At 39.2% G+C, this 22405-nt stretch overlaps 1 long non-coding RNA gene across 2 annotated transcripts; it reads left to right on the plus strand.

The window, feature by feature from the left end:
• Positions 1–931: 931 nt before the first annotated feature.
• Positions 932–18954, plus strand: LOC148775962 (uncharacterized). 2 transcript variants are annotated; one of them, XR_016038826.1, is made up of 4 exons: positions 932–1244; positions 5504–5605; positions 17007–17117; positions 18869–18954. It is a non-coding gene; the product is annotated as an uncharacterized LOC148775962 (long non-coding RNA). The 2 variants fall into 2 exon arrangements; XR_016038825.1 differs by lacking the exon at positions 932–1244 and having other exon boundaries at positions 2410–5605.
• Positions 18955–22405: the final 3451 nt, after the last annotated feature.

Here is a 22405-nt window from a genome sequence, read left to right on the forward strand (position 1 = left end):
GTTATTGATATTTCTCCCCCGACAGTCTTGATTCCAGCTTGTGCTTCTTCCAGCCCAGCGTTCCTCATGATGTACTCTGCATATAAGTTAAATAAGCAGGGTGACAATATACAACCTTGACGTACTCCTTTTCCTATTTAGAACCAGTCTGTTGTTCCATGTACAGTTCTGACTGTTGCTTCCTGACCTGCATACAGCTTCCTCAAGAGGCAGGTCAGGTGGTCTGGTATTCCCACTTCCTTCAGAATTTTCCACAGTTTATTGTGATCCACACAGTCAAAGGCTTTGGCATAGTCAATGAAGCAGAAATAGATGTTTTTCTAGAAGTCTCTTGCTTTCTGCCCATAGAGGAACTAAAAAGCCTCTTGAGGAAAGTGAAAGAGGAGAGTGAAAAGGTTGCTTTGAAGCTCAACATTCAGAAAACAAAGATCATGGCATCTGGTCCCATCACTTCATGGCAAATAGATGGGAAAACAGTGTCAGACTTTATTTTTTGGGGCTCCAAAATCACTGTGGATGCTGATTGCAGCCATGAAATTAAAAGACGCTTACTCCTTGGAAGGAAAGTTATGACCAACCTAGATAGTGTTTTAAAAAGCAGAGACATTACTTTGCCAACCAAGGTCGGTCTAGTCAAGGCTATGGTTTTTCCCGTGGTCATGTATGGATGTGAGAGTTGGACTGTGAAGAAAGCTGAGCGCTGAAGAATTGATGCTTTTGAACTGTGGTGCTGGAGAAGACTCTTGAGAGTCCCTTGGACTGCAAGGAGATACAACCAGTCCATTCTAGAGGAGATCGATCCTGGGTGTTCATTTGAAGGACTGATGCTAAAGCTGAAACTGCAATACTTTGGCCACCTCCTGTGAAGAGTTGACTCACTGGAAAAGACTCTGATGCTGGGAAGGATTGGGGGCGGGAGGAGATGGGGACGACAGAGAATGAGATGGCTGGATGGCATCACCGACTCAATGGACATGAGTTTGAGTGAACTCCGGGAGTTGGTGATGGACAGGGAGGCCTGGCGTGCTGTGATTCATGGGGTCGCGGAGAGTCGGACACGACTAGCGACTGAACTGAACTGAAGAGTATTCAACATCATTAGTCATGAGACAAATTAACATTAAAACCTCAATAAGATAACTACTGCATTAAATGACTAAATGACAGCACTAAATGTTGGAGAGGATGTGAAACAACATTGCCAGTGAGAGTGTACAATGAAACAACCACTTTGGGAAACACGTGTAAGTTTTAAGAAACTTAAAAGTTAAATGCACCTATTCTTTGATACAGCCATTCTACTCCTGGTATTTACATAAGAGAAGTGAAAGCATATGTCTACATAAAGACTTGTATTAGAATATTTATAGCATTTTTATTCATTGTTGCCAAAAGCTGGAAACTGGGTTAGTTGTCCAACAGCAAGAGAAGAGATAAAACTGGTGGTATAGTCACACAGTGGAATAATACTCAGCAAAAGAAGGAAATTACTGATGAAACGATGTGAATCCATCTCAAAAACACTTTACTGGGTGAAAGAAACCAGATACAAAAAGAGCATAGTGTAAGATTCCCTCTATATGAAGTTCTAGTACAGGTAAAACCAACCTACAGTGAGAAAGTTCAGAACAAGAGCTGCTTTGTGGGGGAGGGGAGAACTGGAAACTGGGAAGGGAAATGAGGGGACTTTCTAAGCTGACAATGATGTTATGATAGGGGTTACACAGGTATATTCATTTGTCGAAACTCAGGGAATGTCCCACGTAAGCTGCATGGTTTTTGAAACTCTCACATACACACAAACTAAGCTAATGTTGAACTCTAGTTAATGATGTGCATACTGATAGATATGAAGTGTGTTAATGTCTTTGACTCACAGTGAAGTGCATCAAGTATAAGATGAACGGAAAGAGGGATGGTTAAATGGGTAAACAAGTGATGAGTCAAATGCAGCAAAATATTAGTTGTAGAATATAGAAGGAAATGGATGTTTGCTGTATAATACTTTTCAGTATCTCCTTATGGTCGAAATTTGTCCTAATGTTCAAAAAAATACAAAGTACTTAAGTAGGAAAATCAATTAAATAAGTATAGCTGATTTACAATATTGTATTAGTTTCACGCACACGGCAAAGTGAGTCAGTTATATATTTTTTCAGATTGTTTTCCATTATAGATTATTACAAGACATCAAATAGAAATATAATTCCTAGTGCTATACAGTAAATCTTTGCTGTCTATCTATTTGTATCTGTTAATCCCATATTCTTAATTTTCTCTCCCCTTACCTTTCATCTTTGGTAACTGTAAATTAGCTTTCTATAATGTGAGTCTGTCTCTGTTTGGAATATAGATCCTTTTGTATTATTGTTATTTTTTGGATTCACATATAAGTGGTATCGTGTAATATTCATTTTTTTTCTGTGTCACTTATTTCACTAAGTATAATATTCTTTAGGTTCATCCATCTTGATACAATGGCGATATTTCATTCTTTTATAGATGAGTAATAATATTCCATTATGTATGGTATACACAGGTGACAATCATCTGTTGATGGGCTCTTGGATTGTTCCTACCTTGCCTATTAAATATGATTGATAGCAACATTTCATGAAGAAGGTAAAACAGCACATGATGCAAAACCACATATTATATACTTCAAAATGTAGTTTTCATATGAATTCTCTGACAAAATTAGCCAATCCTTGGGTGGCTGCAAGGTTTCTTGGGGCTATTTGCAACCTCCAAGCCCCTCTTCTGAGTATGGAACACCCTCTTCTCATTCCCTAACCCACCTAGCAACTGGAATATTCACAAAGCACCTCTGTAAACACCAACCAGACCTCTTCCCACCCAGACTCCTAAACTCACTGCAATCTGCCCTTACCTTCTCTGTAGCATCCCTTCTCCTGACAACCAGAAAATTCCTAATAGTAAGACCTAATAGCCAGTTTTCAGTCCTCATCCCACCTCATCTTAGCATCTGACTTGGAGGACCATGCTCTCTAGACTTATTCCCTCAACTGTCACCCAGCCACTTTTTCCTCATTATCTTGCCTCCTTTACCTCCTCTTCTTAGCGTGCTTTCAGAACACCTCTGTCCTTTTCTTTTGTCAAGGTGCCTCCACCCCCTCAAGCCTTTTGTCACTATAAGCTCGTCCTAGGTGTTCAGTTTGACTGCCACGAATTCACCTATCGTTTAATTATTCTCAATCTCTGTTTCTAACCCTGATCGCCTTCCCAGCTTTAGGCTCAAAACCTGTGTAGGTCAGCCCCTTGCAGGCAAGTTGATGATCAAAACAGAACTCACCTTCTCTTGAACTCCCCAGCCCAGTCTATTTCTACTTTTTCTATCTCCATTAATAGAAGTAATTCCCAGTTTTTCCCTCCCTTGCCCATTTATCTAATTGATCACCAAGTTCTGTCAGTTCTACCTCTCCTAAATCTCTTCCTCACTTCCTCCTGCTCTCATCATATCTAACTAATTTGCCCAACTCTATTTCTTCCCCTTTATTGGTCGTTAGCCAGTCTTCCCTCCAGGGGTTGCCTTCCTAAGAAGAAACAGTCACACTCTGTGGTCTGGTCATTGACCATCCACCTCTTAATCACTTTAACAGCCTTCCTACTACATCCCTCTTTATAACCCTTCACCTGAGCCCAAATATACCTTATAACTACACTCTTGCCTCTATGCAGATTGCTGTTTTCCCATTACAACTACTTACGTGTAAGAATCCAATCTCAGAAGTCAAAAGTTTAAATGACAACACCAAATGTTGGAGAGTATGTGAAGCAGGACTGCCAGTGAGAATGCAGGAGCAGCCAGTTTGGGAAAAGGCATGGAAGTTTCTTATAAAGTTAAACACACCTGTTCTTCCATTCAGCCATTCCACTGCTGGAATAGGTGTGTCCTTTAAAAAGTTCTCTGTAAACCTCCCAGGTAATTAGTTCCTGCTCCATCCTTTTTTTCTCTCAAAGTACATTGCATATTTCTGTATTGTAGTTTATACAATCACAATGTATCATATGATTTTTATTGGTGTATATGTCTTTTTCTAAGGCAGAACTATCCACTGCCACATAGTACATGCTCAATAAATGTTTGCTCAAGGAAGGCCTTTCTCAGTTCTCCAGATCTCTACAGTGAGTTAGAGCTTAGAGATGGCAGGGTCACCAAGAATATCAGCTACTAGAACAACTATTAAAATAATTGTTACTATCTGGTTATACTTCTGCTCACATTTTCCATAATTGAACTCTCCCTGCCTTTCTTTTCAGCTCCATTCTTCGAAACAGTCTACTAAGTAGGCAAGTGAAAAGAGTATCCAGATTGCCACAGTTGAAACACCTTTCTCTCCCCCTCCCCAGTCACAAAATCTATATGCACATAAATGAAACCTGATCGTGTGATATGGAATAAGCTTTTATCCTTTGTAACTGATCCTTTTTTAACTCAGAAAAAGCTAGAGTGTAGAAGATCTGGAATTTGAGGACTGATCTCTAGTCTAATCTCTGCACTAACTAGCTAGTGGAGGGGCGGGGGAATGATTCCACAACTCTCCTTTAAAAATGACTTGGAGTGAGCCATTTGTGAAAACCTAGTACAATATATGTATATGCAACAACGACTCATTTATTCAACAAATATTCACAAAGTATTCATACTTTTTTAAATTGATGTAAAAAGTATCTAGTATCTGAGTGCCTACTAAATATCAAGTAATAGGTTCAGTTCAGTTCAATTCAGTTGCTCAGTCGTGTCCGACTCTTAGCGACCCCATGAATCACGGCACGCCAGGCCTCCCTGTCCATCACCAACTCCCAGAGTTCACTCAAACTCATGTCCATCGAGTTGGTGATGCCATCCAGCCATCTCATTCTCTGTCGTCCCCTTCTTCTCCTGCCCCCGATCCTTCCCAGCATCAGAGTCTTTTCCAGAGTACATCGTGAGGAATGCTGGGCTGGAAGAAGCACAAGCTGGAATCAAGATTGCTGGGAGAAATATCAATAACCTTAGATATGCAGATGACACCACCCTTATGGCAGAAAGTGAAGAGGAACTCAGAAGCCTCTTGAGGAAAGTGAAAGAGGAGAGTGAAAAGGTTGGCTTGAAGCTCAACATTCAGAAAACAAAGATCATGGCATCTGGTCCCATCACTTCGTGGCAAATAGATGGGAAAACAGTGGAAACAGTGTCAGATTTTATTTTTTTGGGCTCCAAAATCACTGCAGATGCTGACTGCAGCCATGAAATTGAAAGACGCTTACTCCTTGGAAGGAAAGTTATGACCAACCTAGATAGTATATTAAAAAGCAGAGACATTACTTTGCCAACAAAGTAATAAGTTAGGTACAGGTATATTATAGCCCTCAATGAATATGTTTTCTTATAAGTGTCTATTAGACTTTCTTAATTTTTAAATATTCTACATAGTACTATTTCATCCCCACTCTATCCTCTTTTGGCCAAAATAATTTTTCCCTGAATTCCTCCTTTAAGGTCTGCTAAGTAGCATGGAGTGGTGGCTAACAGCATGAACTTAAAACCTGACTTTCAAGGTTTGCACCTGGGCTCTACCACCTTTTAACTGTGAGACTTTGGGTAAGTTGTTTAACTTCTTGATGTTTTGCTTTCTGCATTCTTAAAGCACAATAATATCTACTCCGTTAGGTTGTTATAAAGAATAAAAGTGTTAATACATGTACATCTTAAAGTGTTATGTGGCACTAAGTAAAGTACTTAAGTAGTGGTAGCTATTATTATTTGCAACCTGTGGTTCATAGGGTCCCTATCTTGCCATGAAAACTGTTTTATGGCAAAGTATAAAAAAGCAATTAAAGACCTTATTTTTCACTTATATTCCTTTAAATAACTCTGCTGAGAAATTTTCTTATAAACCTACACTGTCCAACATGGTGGCTATTAGCCATATGTAGCTACTGTGTATTTGAAATGTGGCTGATTAGAAGAGTCGGGTTGCAAGTATAAAGTAAACCAGATCTTTAAAATTTAGAGGAGTGACATCAGTGAAAATAACAGAGTAAGAAACACCTAAAGCTTTCCCCTCTAAAAGTACAACTATAAACTGGCAAAAACTGTCAGAATCAACTTTTTCAGAACTCTGGACGGTAATCAAAAGCTTGAAGCAGCTTGGGAAGAATTTATTTCAAGAAAAACGTAGCATCCTGATAAGACCAGTGAGCTTTGTGGCATTTTAACTTGCCTGAGTCCCATTTCTTGTACCCCAAGGGATGCAAGAAACAAGGAAGTATGGCCCATACATGGAAGAAAAAGCAGTCAATATAAAACTGTCCCTGAAGAAGCCCAGACGTTAAACTTGACAAGGATTTTAAATCAGCCATCTTAAGTAGGGTAAGCTCAAAGAAAGTCACATTGAATCATATAAAATCAAACCATTTTGGAAAGAAGTTTGGAAGTTTCTTGTGTTAGATATGTACCTACCACATAATCCAAATATTATGTTTAGGTATTTCCCCCCTAAAATACAACATGTGTTCATACAAAGTCTTATACATGAATGTTCATAGCAGTTTTATTTGAAATAGCCCTGAGGAGAAGGGCACGACAAAGGAAGAGATGGTTAGATAGCATCATCAACTCCATGGACATAAGTTTGAGCAAATTCTGGGAAATAGCAAAGAACAGCGAAGCCTAGCATGCTGCAGTCCATGGGGTTGCAAAGAGTTGGACGTGATTTAGGAACTGAACAACAGCAAGAACTGGAAATAACCCAAATATCCATCAGTAATGAGTGAATAGACAAATTAATATATATAAATATATATATATGCTATTCATCAATAAAAAGGAATGAATCATTGATCTGTTTAGCACATGAAGCTTGAAATACTTATGCTGCAAAAAGCCTGTCAAAAGGTGATTCCATTTATGTAAAATTCTAGAAAGTGCAAGCTAAACCATAGTGACAGAAAGCAGATCAGTGTTTGCTTAGGAATAACAGGGTTATAGAGTGTGGAAGGCTGGGGAAAATGCATTTCAAAGAGGCATGAGGCAAATTTTGGAGTGATGCTTATGATCATTATCTTGGTTGTGGTTATGACTTTACAGATGTATACATTTGTTAAAACTTACTGAATTATATACTTCATATTAGTACATTTCATTGTACATCAATTATACCTCAATAAAACTTTTCTAAATTGCATATGTGTTGATAATATAAAATGGTACAGCCATTTTTGATACAGTTGGGCAGTTCCTCAAAAAACTAAACATGGAGTTATCTCTAGTCAGCAGTTGCACTTCTACATATCCACATTCTACATAAAGAATGCTCCATAGAAGCATATTCAAAATAGCCCCAAATCAGAAGCAACTCAGATGTCCATCTGCTGATCAATGAATAAACAAATATGCTATAACCATACACTGGAATATTATTCAGCCATAAAAAGGGAGCAAGTACTGATGGAAGCTACAATATTAATGAACCTTAAAAAATATTATACTAAGTGCAAGAGCCGTCACAGAACACCACATATGATACGATCCCATCTGTATGGAAAGTCAAGAATAGGAAATTCTCTGGAGACTGAAAGTAGATTAACAGTGGACTAGGCCTCTGTGTAGGGGAGAATGGGAAGTGACTGCTTATGGGTACAACTTTTCTGTTGGGGATGATGAAAAGTTCTAAAATTAGATTATGTGATGATTGCACAACTCTATAAATATGCTGAAAAACATTGAATCATATGCTTTAACATGTGAACTTTATGGTATGTAAATTATGTCTCAAAAAAGCTGTGAAAAATTACATATATGGCTGGCATTCTATTTCTGTTGGACAGTGCTATTTCAGAGAAACACAGCTTGGTGTAAAATATGGGCCAAAGGTAGATAGGAGAGCATAGTGGTGCTCATTATATGACTACCCTGCATATTAAGTTTTCCATGAATATTTACTCAATTGTTAACATAGACAAATGCTATAGGTAATAAAAATATATTAGAGGGAATTTTTTGACTGCAGGATTTTTAAAAAATATCATGTGTGAAAGATTTTAAATAATCCATTTACATTTGCTAAGCAATAATTAAATTGTCTAAAATCAGCTTGCATATACAAATTACATTCACATCTTGGATAGTTTGTGCCTTTAAGGATTTTCCTGTAGTCACTAAGAATGCCATCCCCAACTCTGCCCACCATCTACATCAGAGTTTCCTCAGCATCTTGTAGATCACGGTCTTGGAAAAATTTAGACAGCAGCGAGCTTTCTAATCAAGTGCCACCTAATGGTGTGTCAATATTTGGTGATCTCAAATATTAAATCCAGCAAATCAGCCTGATGCCAGAATCAAACAACTTTATGATAATAAGCTGAAAACATGATGTCTATGTGAGTTTGGGGCATGATGTGGGCAGTAGTTTTATTTTTTCCAAAAGGGTGGAATTGTCTTCTACTTCTTCAAGGGACATGATGATTCCAAAATATCCTATATAGAAAATAAAGAGATGAAAACTTTGATAAACATAATAATCCCACAAAGATGCCTACGCCCTAATCCCTAGAACATATTAGTATATATAAAATGGTAAAAGGGCATTGCAGATGTGACTAAAGTTACAAACTTTAAAATAAAGAGATTATTCTCTTTGATCTGGGTGAGCCCAGTCTAATCACATGAGCCTTTACAAGCAGAGAACAGAAAGAGAAGTCAGACAGATTTGAAGCGTGGAGACTCAGTGCATCATTGCTGGCTTTGAAGATGTAGAAGCAATGTGACAAGAAATACCAGAAAGCTTAAGGAGCTGAGAGGGGCTCCAGGCTATCAGCCAGACAGTAAACTAGACCTCAGTCCTACAACTACACGAAACCATATTTCACTAGCAACCAAAGTGAACATGTCAGTGGATTCTTACCCAGTGTCTCCAGAAAGGACCAAAGCCCTACTAACACCTTCATTTTGACATTTTGAGATCTGGAGGCAAGTACCTTGCCAAGGCCACCAGACTTCTGACTACAGAACAGTAAGATAATAAATGGAGGTCATTTTAAGTTTGTGGCAGTTTGTTACATGACAATAGAAAATGAATACAGTAGCTATTAAAAGGGGATTTCGGGACCCTACGTGCTGAAAAGGTTCTTGGGGAAGGTAAGAAGGTGCTTAAATTTAAAAACTGGAAAACACATTCAGGGATATAAAGAAAAATATTATGAGCGGGATTATATTATAAAGCTGGATTTAGAAAAGGCAGAGGAACCAGAGATCAAATTGCCAACATCCGCTGGATCATCGAAAAAGCAAGATCCAGAAAAACCAGAAAAACATCTACTTCTGCTTTATTGACTATGCCAAAGCCTTTGACTGTGTGGATCACAACAAACTGGAAAATCCTTCAAGAGATGGAAATACCAGACCACCTGACCTTCCTCCTGAGAAATCTGTATACAGGTCAAGAAGCAACAGTTAACACTGGACATGGAACAACAGACTGGTTCCAAATCGGGAAAGGAGTCCGTCAAGGCTGTATATTGTCACCCTGCTTATTTAACTTACATGCAGAATACATCATGAGAAATGCTGGGCTGGATGAAGCACAAGCTGGAATCAAGATTGCCAGGAGAAATATCAGTTACCTCGGATATGCAGATGATACCACCCTTATGGCAGAAAGCAAAGAAGAACTAAAGAGCCTCTTGATGAAAGTGAAAGAGGACAGTGAAAAAGTTGGCTTAAAACTCAACATTCAGAAAAATAAGATCATGGCATCCGGTTCCATCACTTCATGGCAAATGGATGGGGAAGCAGTGAGAGACTTTATTTTGGGTGGCTCTAAAATCACTGCAGATGGTGGCTGCAGCCATGAAATTAAAAGACACTTGCTCCTTGGAAGAAAAGTTATGACCAACGTAGATAGCATATTAAAAAGCAGAGATATTACTTTGTCAACAAAGGTCCATCTAGTCAAAGCTATGGTTTTCCCAGTAGTCATGTATGGATGTGAGAAAGCTGAGCGCTGAAGAATTGATGCTTTTGAACTGTGGTGTTGGAAAAGATTCTTGAGAGTCCCTTGGACTGCAAGGAGATCCAACCAGTCCATCCTAAAGGAAGTCAGTGCTGAATATTCATTGGAAGGACTGATGCTAAAGCTAAAACTCCAATACTTTGGCCACCTGATCCGAAGAACTGACTCATTTGAAAAGACACTGATTCTGGGAAAGATTGAAGGTGGGAGGAGAAGGGGACGACAGAGGATGAGATGGTTGGATGGCATCACTGACTCCATGGACATGCTACTGCTGCTAAGTTGCTTCAGTCGTGTCTGACTCTGTGCGACCCCATTGATGGCAGCCCACCAGACTCCCCTGTCCCTGGAATTCTCCAGGCAAGAACACTGGAGTAGGTTTCCATTTCCTTCTCCAATGCATGAAAGTGAAAAGTGAAAGTGAAGTTACTCAGTCATATCCGACTTTTTGCGACCCCATAGGCTTCTCCGCCCATTGGATTTTCCAGGCAAGAGTACTGGAGTGGGGTGCCATCGCCTTCTCAGTGATGGACTTGAGTTTGAGTAAACTCCGGGTGTTGGTGATGGACAGGGAATCCTGGTGTGCTGCAGTCCATGGGGTCGCAGAGTCGGACATGACTCTGCGACCGAACTAAGCTGATATTATATCTCAGAATCAGGGTTTGGGGCTCAGTGCCTGGTTGTGTATTGGATTCTGCAGCCGGCATGGAACTGGTCGGATAGATTTAACTATAGTTGTACGAATTCAGAAGGACTCAGAGAATGAAGACAAGAAGTGTGACTCTAATTTGTGTATGATGTTGAGAGATTCTTTGAGAAAGGAACAACGATCATGCTGCTTTTTGACCCTAGGTTATCATCACCGGAATTTTCTATTCACCTCATACATAGCAAATCGATCACTCATGCCCCAAAGCATCAGTCAAGTCTTTAATGGCAGAGAGTACGAACAGCTCTAGGATGAGGGCATATTTGGTGTCTTCCCTGGATGAAAAAATTAGCTCTTTCAGGAAGTAAACATTTAAGACCACTGTTATCCCACTTGGGGACCAAACCAAAACAAGAAATACATTTCTTGTCATCTGGATTATTGTTGTATAAATCTGTTTTCTCGCCCAATTTTATAAATTCTTTCACATGTCTGAGACTCAAGAAACCAAGTGCCTTATCTCAGTTCTAATCTTCTATTTTGAACTTTATGATTTAATGTGATTGTCAAGGAATAAGAATGAAATACTTCATTCCAGTGCTATATAAACTATAGAAATAAAGCAAGATTCTCAATTTATTTTACAAAGCTAGAATACACACACACACAGGCCAGATCAGACTAGTCTGACTTAAGCTACTTACATGGAATTTATAAACATACACTCAAAATGGAATACTTGTGCCAAATCTAATCCGTTAGTACAATATATTAAAATAACATTCCATCACCAAGCATTCCATAACATCCCATTCCAACAAACCACCATTATCACCCAGAAATGCAAGGGTGATCAATACTTCACAATTTATAAATACTGTACACAGACCACGTCTATCTTGTGCTAGTATAGTCTTGGTGTTTAGCACTGTGCCTAGCACACAGTATTTGCTGAAAGACTAAATTAATATTCACTGTCAATAATCTATTTGAAAATAAAATAAGAAGATAAATATCCCATTCAAGTAGCAGTTATAGAAATTTTATATAAATACATAAAATGTATACAAATAAATATTAAAACTTACATAGATACATAAGTATAATTTACATAAATACATAAAAATGTATTCCTTGTTTTATTGCAGTTTACTTTATTCCATCACATTTTGGTGATTCTTGCAATATCTCAAACTTTTTCCTTATTATTAAGCTTGTTGTGATCTGTGATCAGTGATCTTGAATGTTACTGTTGTAATTGTTTGGGGAATGCTACAAACACACCCATGTAAGATGCTGAACTTCATTGATAAATGTTATATGTGTTCTGACTGCTCCACCAATTGGCCATTCCCCCATCTCTCTCCCTCCTCTTGGACTTCTCTGAGACACAGCAGTATTGAAATTTGGCCAATTACTAACCCTAAAATTGCCTCTTAACTGTTCAAATGAAGGGAAGAGTCACGTCTCTCACTTTAAATCAAAGGATTAAGCTTAGTAAGGATGGCATGTCAAGAGCTGAGACAGCTTGAAAGCTAAGCCTCTTGAGCCAAACAGTTAGCCAAGTTATGAATGCAAAGGAAAAATTCCTGAAGGAAATTAAAAGTGCTACTCCGGAGAAAGCAAATGATAAGAAAGAAAACAGCCTATTGCTGATACAGAGAATGTGTTAGTGGTCTGGATAGAAAATCAAACCAGCCACAACATTCTCTTAAACTGAAGCCTAATCCAGAGCAAGACTAGCTCTCTTCAATTCTGTGCAGGCTGAGAGAGATGAGGAAGCTGCAGAAGAGAAGTTTGAAACTAGGAGAGGTTGGTTCTTGAGGTTTGAGGAAAGAGGCCATCTCCGTAACATAAAGCATTAATTCAAAGTGAAGCAGAAAGTCCTGATGTAGAAGCTGCAGCAAGTTAGCCAGCAGATATAGCTAAGATAATTCATGAAGGTGGCTAAACTAAACCACAGATTTTCAATATATATGAAACAGCCTTCTATTGGAAGAAGATGCTACCTAGGACTTTCATAGCTAGAGAGGAGAAATCAATGCTTGGCTTCAAATCTTCAAAGGATAGGCTTTCGTTAGGAGCTAGTGCAGCTGGTGTCATTCAGTTGAAGCCAGTTCTCATTTACCATTCTTAAAGTCCTAGAGACCTTGAGGAATGATGCTGAGCCTACTCTACCTGTGCTCTATAAGTGGAAAACAAAGCCTGAATGATAGCACAGCTGTTTACAACATGGTTTACTGAATATTTTAAGTCTACTCTTGAGATCTACTACTCAGAAAAAATGATTCCTTTCAAAATACTATTGCTCACTGACAATGCACCTGGTCACCCAAGAGCTCTGATGGAGATGTACAAAGAGATTAGTGTTGTTTTTGTGACTGCTAACACAACATCCATTCTGCAGTCCTTGGATCAACGAGTAATTGACTTTCAAGTCTTATTATTTAAGAAATACATTTTGTAAGGCTATAGCTGCAATAGATAATGATTCCTCTGATGGATGTGGGCAAAGTCAACTGAAAATCTTCTGGAAAGGATTCATCATTTCAGATTCCATTAAAAGCATTGTGATTCATGGGAAGAAGTCAAAATATCAATGTTAACAGGAGTTCAAAGGATTTGGTTCGTACCCTCATGCATGACTTTGAGGGATTCAAGATTTCAATAAAGGAAGTAACTGCAGATGAAAATAGCAAGAGAACTAGAATCAGAAGTAGAGCCTAAAGATGTGACTGAATTGCTGTAACCTCATGATAAAACCTTAATGGATAAAACTTGAAATGATAACAAAGGATTTAGACTATTACATAAACTTGATAAAACAACAGCAGGGCTTGAGAAGACTGACTTCAATTTTGAAGTTCTACTGTGGGTAAAATGCTACCAAATGGCATCAGATGCTATTGAAAATTATTTATGAAAGGAAGAGTCCATTGATGTGACAAATTTTGCTATTGCTTTATTTTAAGAAATTACCACAGCCATGCCAGCCTTTAATAACCACCACCCTGATCAGTCAGCAGCTATCAGCATCCAGGCAGGACCCTCCACCAGCGAAAAGGTTACTACTCACTCAAGGATCAGATGATAGCACTTTTTAACAATATTTTTAATAAAGATATGTACATTTTCTTACATGATACTATTATATATTTAATAGGCTATAGTATGTAAACATAACTTTTATATGTACCAGAAAACCAAAAAAATTCATGTGGCTCACTTATTGTGACTTTGACTTTATTACAGTGGTCTGGAACTGGATGCATAGTATCTCCAAGGTATCCCTGTATATATGTGTGCATATAGATTTGCATATATGTACATGTATATATATATATATATATGTCACTGGGAATAAACTTTAAAAAAACTTAAAATGTATGAATATCTACCTGAAAGAAAGAACAAAACTTTACCAGGATACATTAAAAAAGATAAATACATGAATGACAATGTGGCTGTAGTTAACTGTACTGTATTTTACATTTGAAATTGCTAAGAGGGTAGATCTTAGGTTTTCTTACCACAAAAATGAAAAGAAAGAGAAGAGAAAAGAAAAAAGTAACTATGTGAAGTGATGACTATGTCAGTTACCTTGATTGTGGTAATTTTCCACCATATATGAATATCCTATCAACAAGTTGTACACCTTAAACTAGTATTTTACTTTTTTAATTCTTAAGTTTGTTATGAAGCAAGATTTGGCATAGAATAGACAGATCAGTAAAATAAAATTTAAAGCCATGAAACAGATGTAAGTATTAGTATATACATGTGTTCAGTATATGATAAAAATAGCATTTAAATCAGAGGTAGAGTGGCAGTGGGTAAAATTGGTTAAGAAGGTTAAAAGGTATCATCAGTCATCAGTCGCTCAGTCACATCCTGACTCTTTGTGACCCCATGGACTGCAACATGCCAGGCTTCCCTGTCCGTCACCAACTCCCGGAGCTTACTCAAGCTCATGTCCATTGAGTCAGTAATGCCATCCAGCCATCTCATCCTCTGTTGTCCCCTTCTCCTCCTGCCTTCAATCTTTCCCAGCGTCAGGGTCTTTTCAAATGAGTTAGTTCTTTGCATCAGGTAGCCAAAGTATTGGAGTTTCAGCTTCAGCACCAGTCCTTCCAATGAACATTCAGGACTGATTTCCCTTAGGATGGACTGGTTGGATCTCCTTGCAGTCCAAGGGATTCTCAAGAGTCTTCTCCAACACCACAGTTCACAAGCATCAATTCTTTGACACTCAGCTTTCTTTATAGTCCAGCTCTCACATCCAAACGTGACTACTGGAAAAACCATAGCTTTGACTAGATGGACCTTTATAAACTTCAAGTTATAAAATAAGTAAGTCATGGGATTGTAATGTACAGCATGTTGACTACAGTTGATAGTTCTGTATTACATACTTGAAAGTTACTAAGAGAGTAAATCTTAAAAGTTCTCTTCAGAAGAAAAAAAATCTTTACCTATAGTGATGGATGGTAACTAGACTCATTGTGGTGATCATTTTGCAGTATTTACAAATCTGAATCATTATGCTGTATACTTTAATACAATGAGATATATCAATTTAAAAATCAGAGGGGGAAAATATTCAAACAAAGAGTTCTGGGATAGTTGGTTTCTCTTTGGAAAAATTAAGCTAGAGTTTCCACTGCATATCAATTATCAATATAAATTTTCAAATATGAGTTATTTTTTTGAATACCTTAAAGAAAATAACTAGAAAATATAGAAAGTGCTTATATAATTTTGAGTCATAAATGTTTTTCAAAGCAAAATCATAAAAGGTACATAGATTTGCCTGCATAAAACTTTGAAACAGATTTAATTTAAAAGAATGAAAAGCTAAGCCACAAACAAGGATAAAATGTTGGCAGTATGAAATGTGGACAAAGGCTGCTACTGCTGCTAAGTCACTTCAGTCATGTCCGACTCTGTGCGACCCCATAGATGGCAGCCCACCAGGCTCCCCCGTCCCTGGGATTCTCCAGGCAAGAACACTGGAGTGGGTTGCCATTTCCTTCTCCAATGTGTGAAAGTGAAAAGTGAAAGTGAAGTCGCTCAGTCATGTCCAACTCATAGCAATCCCATGGACTTCAGCCTACCAGGCTCCTCCATCCATGGGATTTTCTAGGCAATAGTACTGGAGTGGCTTGCCATTGCCTTCTCCAGACAAAGGCTATATGCCCTTAATTTTAAAAACTCTTGCAGGGCTTCGCTGGTGGCTCAGTGGTAAAGAATCCACCTACCAAAGCAAGAGACACAGGTTTGATCCCTGGTCCAGGAAGATCCCATAGGCCGTGAGGCCACCAAGCCCATGTGCCACAACTGCTGAAGCCCGTGCTCTATAGGAGAAGTCACCACAATGATAAGCCTACATTCCACAACTGCAGAAAGGCTGGGTGTAACAACAAAAACTTAGTACAACCAAAAATAAAATAAATAAATAAAATTATTAAAAAAAGAAAAAAACTTGCCAAGCAGAAGGGAAAAGACATATCTCAATTTTAAAAAATGCAACAAAAGGCAATTCACAAAAGTAGAATACAAATGAAAAAAAGAAATGTTTTCCTCACTAATAAACATATGAAGCTATCTTTTTATATATCCCAAATTGACAGTAATTAAAATAATATAACTACTGGGAAGCAATGACCTCATATACTGCTGCTGCTGCTGCTGCTAAGTCACTTCAGTCGTGTCCGACTCTGTGTGACCCCATAGACAGAAGCCCACCCGGCATGTATCTAGAATTTTCTTCTGAAGAAAAGATCAAGGGACAGGTGTTAAGATCTATATCCAAGGATATTCATCACAGAATTTTTTTAAAATATTATTAATGGAAGCAATAGAAATGTTCTACAGAAGAAGTCTGTTTTGGTACATCAGTCCATGGGTACAACGGAATGCTACAGAGCCCTTAAAAATTATGCTGAAGAGTATGTTCTAACTTGGTAAATATCAGAATGTTGAAGCCATTGAACTCTAGAGTCAGACCTGGATTTAAATCCATCTCTTCCCAGCTTTGTGTCATGGGACAATCAGTTTTACCTCTCTGAGCCTCAGTTTCTATACTGAACCTTTAAAGTTGTTGAGGGAGATCAAATAAATCATTTATAAGGAGTACTTATAAACACAATGCCTGGCATTCAGTGAATATGCTCTGCTTATACACAGAGTTGAAGTCATTAATACTGGCCTACAAAAGACATTTAATAAACATCTTTGAATAAATAAAATATGATGAACATGACAGGAAATTTTACTAAAAAAGTTGTGTTTAGGTCAAAAAGAAGATGTGGCTCTAAAGTAATGAGACCTTGGTTTTATAGGACTTCAAGAACTCAGGAAGAAATGCCAAAGGAAAGCTTTCAGAAGGATTTTGAACAGCAGTATACTGAGCTAAATGTACACAGCCTGGATAGCTGGAAACACATTTAGATGTAAGTGTTCTGCTAAAAGTGTATTTTGACGTTGTAATGTTGTAGCTGTTCTTTACATAGCCTACCTCAAAATACCCTTAGTACTATGTTCATTCAACAGACACTTTCTGAGTACTGACTGTGCTAAGCACCGACACAAGCTCAAGGTCCTCGTGGAGTGTTTTACTGTGATTGGGTGACATAGTCTCACCTCCCAACAGGCACTTTGGCTGAGCTCTGGAGAGCCTGGCACTTTGACTCAGGAAAACCCCAGGTTTAGTTCCTAGAGAATGAGTCCTGACTCTGGACCTCAGTCTTCTCATCTATAAAATAAGAGCATTAGAAAGACAACTTCCTTTTTTTCTTTTTTATACCACAAGCTGAAAGAAATCAGTTGTGACCCAGAACATACTCACATTTACACACAGACACACAAAACATAAAGCGATTTCACGAGTGCCAAGACCACTTCCAGCTCTGAAATGTTTGTTTTTCTAGTGGAAAAAGGTCTGGCAAGGAACCAAAAGCCCTGATTGTTGGTGGCTGTCAGCCTTATGGGATCTTAGGCAGATTATTTCAGCTCTTCACACACTTCTGTATGAAACCAGGTTCTTGGACTCGATCTCTGAATTCCCTCCATTTCTGAAATTCTGTTTTGTGATCATTTAATTCCTTTAAGCAATTATTATTGAGCATCCTGTGCCAGGCACTTTCTAGGGCCAGGAGAATGACTCTTGGACCCACCTTCTTACTCAGTGAGCCAGGGTAGGTGGCACAAAGATGGAAACAGGTGTATATGCATGCTCCAGAGTTGGTTTATAACTTGCCGAAAGGTCCTTAACAAAAGGTCATGATCTCCGCCTGTCTCCTATCTGGGCCTCAGCCATTTTTATAGTTCAGTAAATGGGCATTAAATGCACTGAATCACCAAACACATATTTTCACCACATTTCCACCACCCCACATCCTGAAGGAAAGGAGTTTCCAGGGGGGGGCTCACTGTCCGTTCTCCGTGCCCAGAGCCGGCAAGCCCTAGTGACAAGGAGAAATGCTTGCACATGTGGCACAAGCTGCAAGTTGTGAAGGACAATGAAGGATACATAATATAGCTGAGTGCTGAGTTAATTATCTCACTAAAGTCCAAATGTTATTCTTCAGCCCTCACTCCCCCACCCTGGGAGCTGCTTACTTTTATCAGATTTTTAAAATCAATGTCATGCAAAAAAATAAATTCCATTCATATTAATCCAAAAATGTTTCTTCATTTGACCCACAGCCCTATCCATGTGACCACTTTTCATCAGAAGATAGCTGTTTGAATTGTCAGCTCAAAAGCTCCCACTGCCCAGCAAGGCCAAATGCCAACACACAAAATAACCCTTCAAACCAGTTAAGTTTATGCCAAACACAGCTTTGAAATACAAGTTTAGGTAGAATGTGAACTGCTGATGAAGAATTGCTTCAATGGAATCAGGCCTGTAAAGGGCCAAAGGAGTAAACGTGATCTTCCATGTGAATGAACTGCAGTGGCTGCATATTGATGAGACACATTCAAGTCTTACCTTCAGTGGTGCATATTGCTAAAGCTCCTCTTAGAGAAAATACCTCCAATGGTGCGAGTTGAAATCTCAATTTTGCCTTCATATGACGCACACCAGATCATGCTATTCCTCTCCTTGAAAACTTTCAACGTTTCCTCTTTCTTGCAGAATGGAGTTCACACTCCTTTGCCTGTGATTTAAGGTTCTCTCCTACCTCCTATCTGCCCACAGTTTCAGCTCTTCCATCGGGAGAACTTCCCAAGGGGCGTCCACCTTAGGAAGTCTCTACCTACAACTTGCCACTCCCTGGATGTGTCCCAGGACCTTTTGTACTCATTTTATGAACTCATCTCCCAGGTAAGAAGCCCTCACCTTGCCATTCACTAACTAAATCCCATTCATCCTTAAAACCTTGTGAAGTTCAAGTCTACTGTGAGAAGTTCTTCTTTTAAACTCTTTAGCATTTACTGTTTCTACCACTTACCTGGCCTTAGCATGTTCTGCTTTCTGTTGTTGCTTGACTGGTAAACTACAGAAGAGGGACTGGATCTTGGCCTTTTTTTGTGAGTCTCCCCTCAAAACACACACACACACACACACACACACACGCCCCACATAGCACAGGGCTGAGAACATTGAGAATGCTCAATAAAGAAACATTTTTGGCCTGAATGAATGGCCTGAAGGACTGTTCCTTTCAACAATTATGGCCCAATAAATTATACTGGCATTGCCTCCTAGAGAGAAAGGCCACACTAAGGCTCCACAGATGGGGAAACTGCTCTGTCTGCCAAAACCCAGATTCAGGGCAGCCTTGGCCCTGTTTGGCTGTCTACCTGAATCTGGGTTTAACAACTTGGACTACAGTTTTACAGCCTAAGTCACCAGGCTCAGCACAACAGCATGAGTTCTTTGTCCACATGCTGGTGCCAGGTGTTAAGGGAACTGGCTCACTCTGCTTAAGCAGACCTGCAGGTGGGGGAGGGGCTGCCTGTGCTCCAAGCTGTCAAGCCACGGGGCTTGTCTGCAAAAGGAGCCTTCATCTGGATCCTAAACAGGAAAAAAAGAAATGAGGAAAGTTTATAACATGAGGATTCCGGGCTGGATGCTGGGGAAAGGGGGGTGGGGAAGTAGAATGACCTGAAGGTCATGACTGAATGGGACAAAGCTGAGAAAAATGGCCTAGACCCAATCAGATTTTATTTCCGTTGTTGTAAGAGTTGCACAGCCCTAGGAAGGTGAAAGAAGACGGGAATCCATCAAATTAAATCTTTAAAGTTGAGGTTACTTTTTTTTTTTGCCAAACGTGCAGTATATAGGATCTTAGTTCCCTGACAGGGATCAAACCAGTGCCCCCTGCAGTGCTAAGTGTGAAGTCCTAACCACTGGTTGGGCTGTGCTATGCTTAGTCACTCAATCATGTCTGACTCTTTGCAACCCCATGGAGTGCAGCCCACCAGGCCCCTCTAGGGGAGGAGAATCCATGGGAATTCTCCAGGCAAGAATACTGGGAATGTTCCCAACCCAGGGATTGAACCCAGGTCTCCCGCATTGCAGGCAGATTCTTTACCAGCTGAGCCACCAGGGAAGCCCAAGAATACGGGAGTGGGTAGCCCATTCCTTCTCCAGGGGATCTTCCTGACCCAGAAATCGAACCAGGGTCTCCTACATTGCAGACGGATTCTTTACCATCTGAGCCACCAGGAAAAACCCCTAACCACTAGACCACCAGGGAATTCCAAAGGTTACATATTTTAAGACAGGGTCCCCACCCTCTGGACCGTGGACCAGTACCTCTGGTCAGATCAGCAACAGCATTAGATTAGAATAAAGTTCACTATAAGCATAATGCACTTGAAGTATCCTGAAACCATCCCCCCCATCTGCAGTTCCTGGAAAGATTGTCTTCCACAAAGTCGGTCCCTGGTGCCAAAAAGGTTGGAGACCACTCTTGTGAGACAAAGAAATGCAGTATCCGCACAAGTGATAGAAGGGTTGGAGACTTTTGTGAGTAGGGGCTGGAAGGGTCTCTGGCTACGTGAGCTGTCCCTTTTGGGGTTTTGAAGTTATTGGTATAGCAGCTATAAATGGGGTTCCAACCATGGTGTGATGGTTAAAGCTTAACAGCCAATTCTCAAAAAAAAGCCCTGGCTTGTAGCATTTGCAGATTTCTGTGGTGTAAATACACCCACCATGGTCAATTTCAAACTACTTGGTGGAGGCTCAGAATGTGGGGTTGGGAAGTGCTTGCGCAGCTGGCTCTTGTAAGCCTGGGTGAGTGGTTACAAAGGTGAAAAGTCAGAGTCACCACAAGCTCACCTTCTCAGCTAAGTCTGACCATGTTGGTGTGATGCCTCCTTGCTTCAGCTTTCAACTCTAAATAAGTGTCCTTTCTGGCTATATTAAGTGCCAGCTTTTTACATTTTTACCCCTTTGGTTGCTGTTTTCTCTTTTTAAAATGGTCAGTTCCTCAAGTGTAGTCCTTAAGTGTCGTCCAGTCTTCCTAAGAGCAAGAAGGCTCTGATGTGCCTCACAGAAAAAACATGAAGATAAACTTAATGCAGGAATGGATTATAGTGCCATTGGTTGTGAGTTCAATGTTAGTGAATCAACAGTATCTATTAAATAAAGTACTTTAAACAGAAATACACATAAAACTAGGTATGTGTGGATCAGATGACAAACCATTATGACCAGAGGCTCTCAAGAACCTAATTCTGTTATTTCCCTGAAGAGTAGTTCACTAATTCAGTGTTTGTGCCAACTTTATAGGGCACAGCTGCCTCGAATGAGAATTGGTCGTGCTTTCAGAAAGAGTGAGGGGCTGCAGTGGCCCAAGGCAGAGGATCAGAGCCCCAGCAGGATGAGCCCTGCAGGGGAAGCTCAGGGTAGAGAATCAGAATCTCAGCAGAGAACAGAAGAGGTAGCCCAGGTGGGAAAGATTAATTGTGTACCTAGCTATGAGTCAAATAAACATATTAAAGGTACCATGCTAGAATTCACTCTATTTCTAACTACTTCAAGGACCCAGGAGCAGCATCACCCCAGTGGCACAGAGCTCACCTAAGGCCCAGATCTTGGCTTCTAAACACTACTTTTTCCATGGCTTCTTGGAGGAAGAAATGATTCTAGGGCTAGGAATGAACACATGATTGTGAGTTTGATTTGCATGCTATAAAGGACATCATTAGGACTATGGACAAAATTCTTTTGAAGTCTGAGGAGTTAATGGTGAATATATTAGTGTTCATTTCCTGATTTTAATGGCTCTGTTGTGATTACACAGGAGAATGTCCTTGTTTGTAGAAAAACACACACTAAATATTCAGAAGTGGTGGGGCATCAGATTGGCAATTTACTCTCAAATGGTTTGGAAAAAAGTTCTTTAAATTGTACTTTCAACCTTTCTATAAGTTTGTGTTTGTATTAAGAATGTATAATCAGGTAATTGATTACATTTATAATTTTTAAGTAGAAATCTTACCAAGTTTATATATAGTAGTGAAACATTTCAGAAGAATTAAGTTCACCATATCTATTTGTTTAATTTATTAGATTTATAAAAATTACTTAAGTACTTGGAAGGGTTTATCAGTTAAATAATTGAAGTACTTTTAAAAGGAAATAGAGTATATTACATTTATAAATGCTGCTTTAAATAGTTGAAAGTATTTAACGGAATCTATAAATGGGACCAAATTATTATTTTTAAAGTAATCACTAAAATGTGCTAGAGTTATAAATAGAATAAAGCCTTCAATTGAATTT

Source organism: Moschus berezovskii, chromosome 12, assembly GCF_049115385.1.
Source record: "Moschus berezovskii isolate FMDL1 chromosome 12, NW_MosBer_1.0, whole genome shotgun sequence".
In the NCBI taxonomy this organism is placed as follows: domain Eukaryota; kingdom Metazoa; phylum Chordata; class Mammalia; order Artiodactyla; family Moschidae; genus Moschus; species Moschus berezovskii.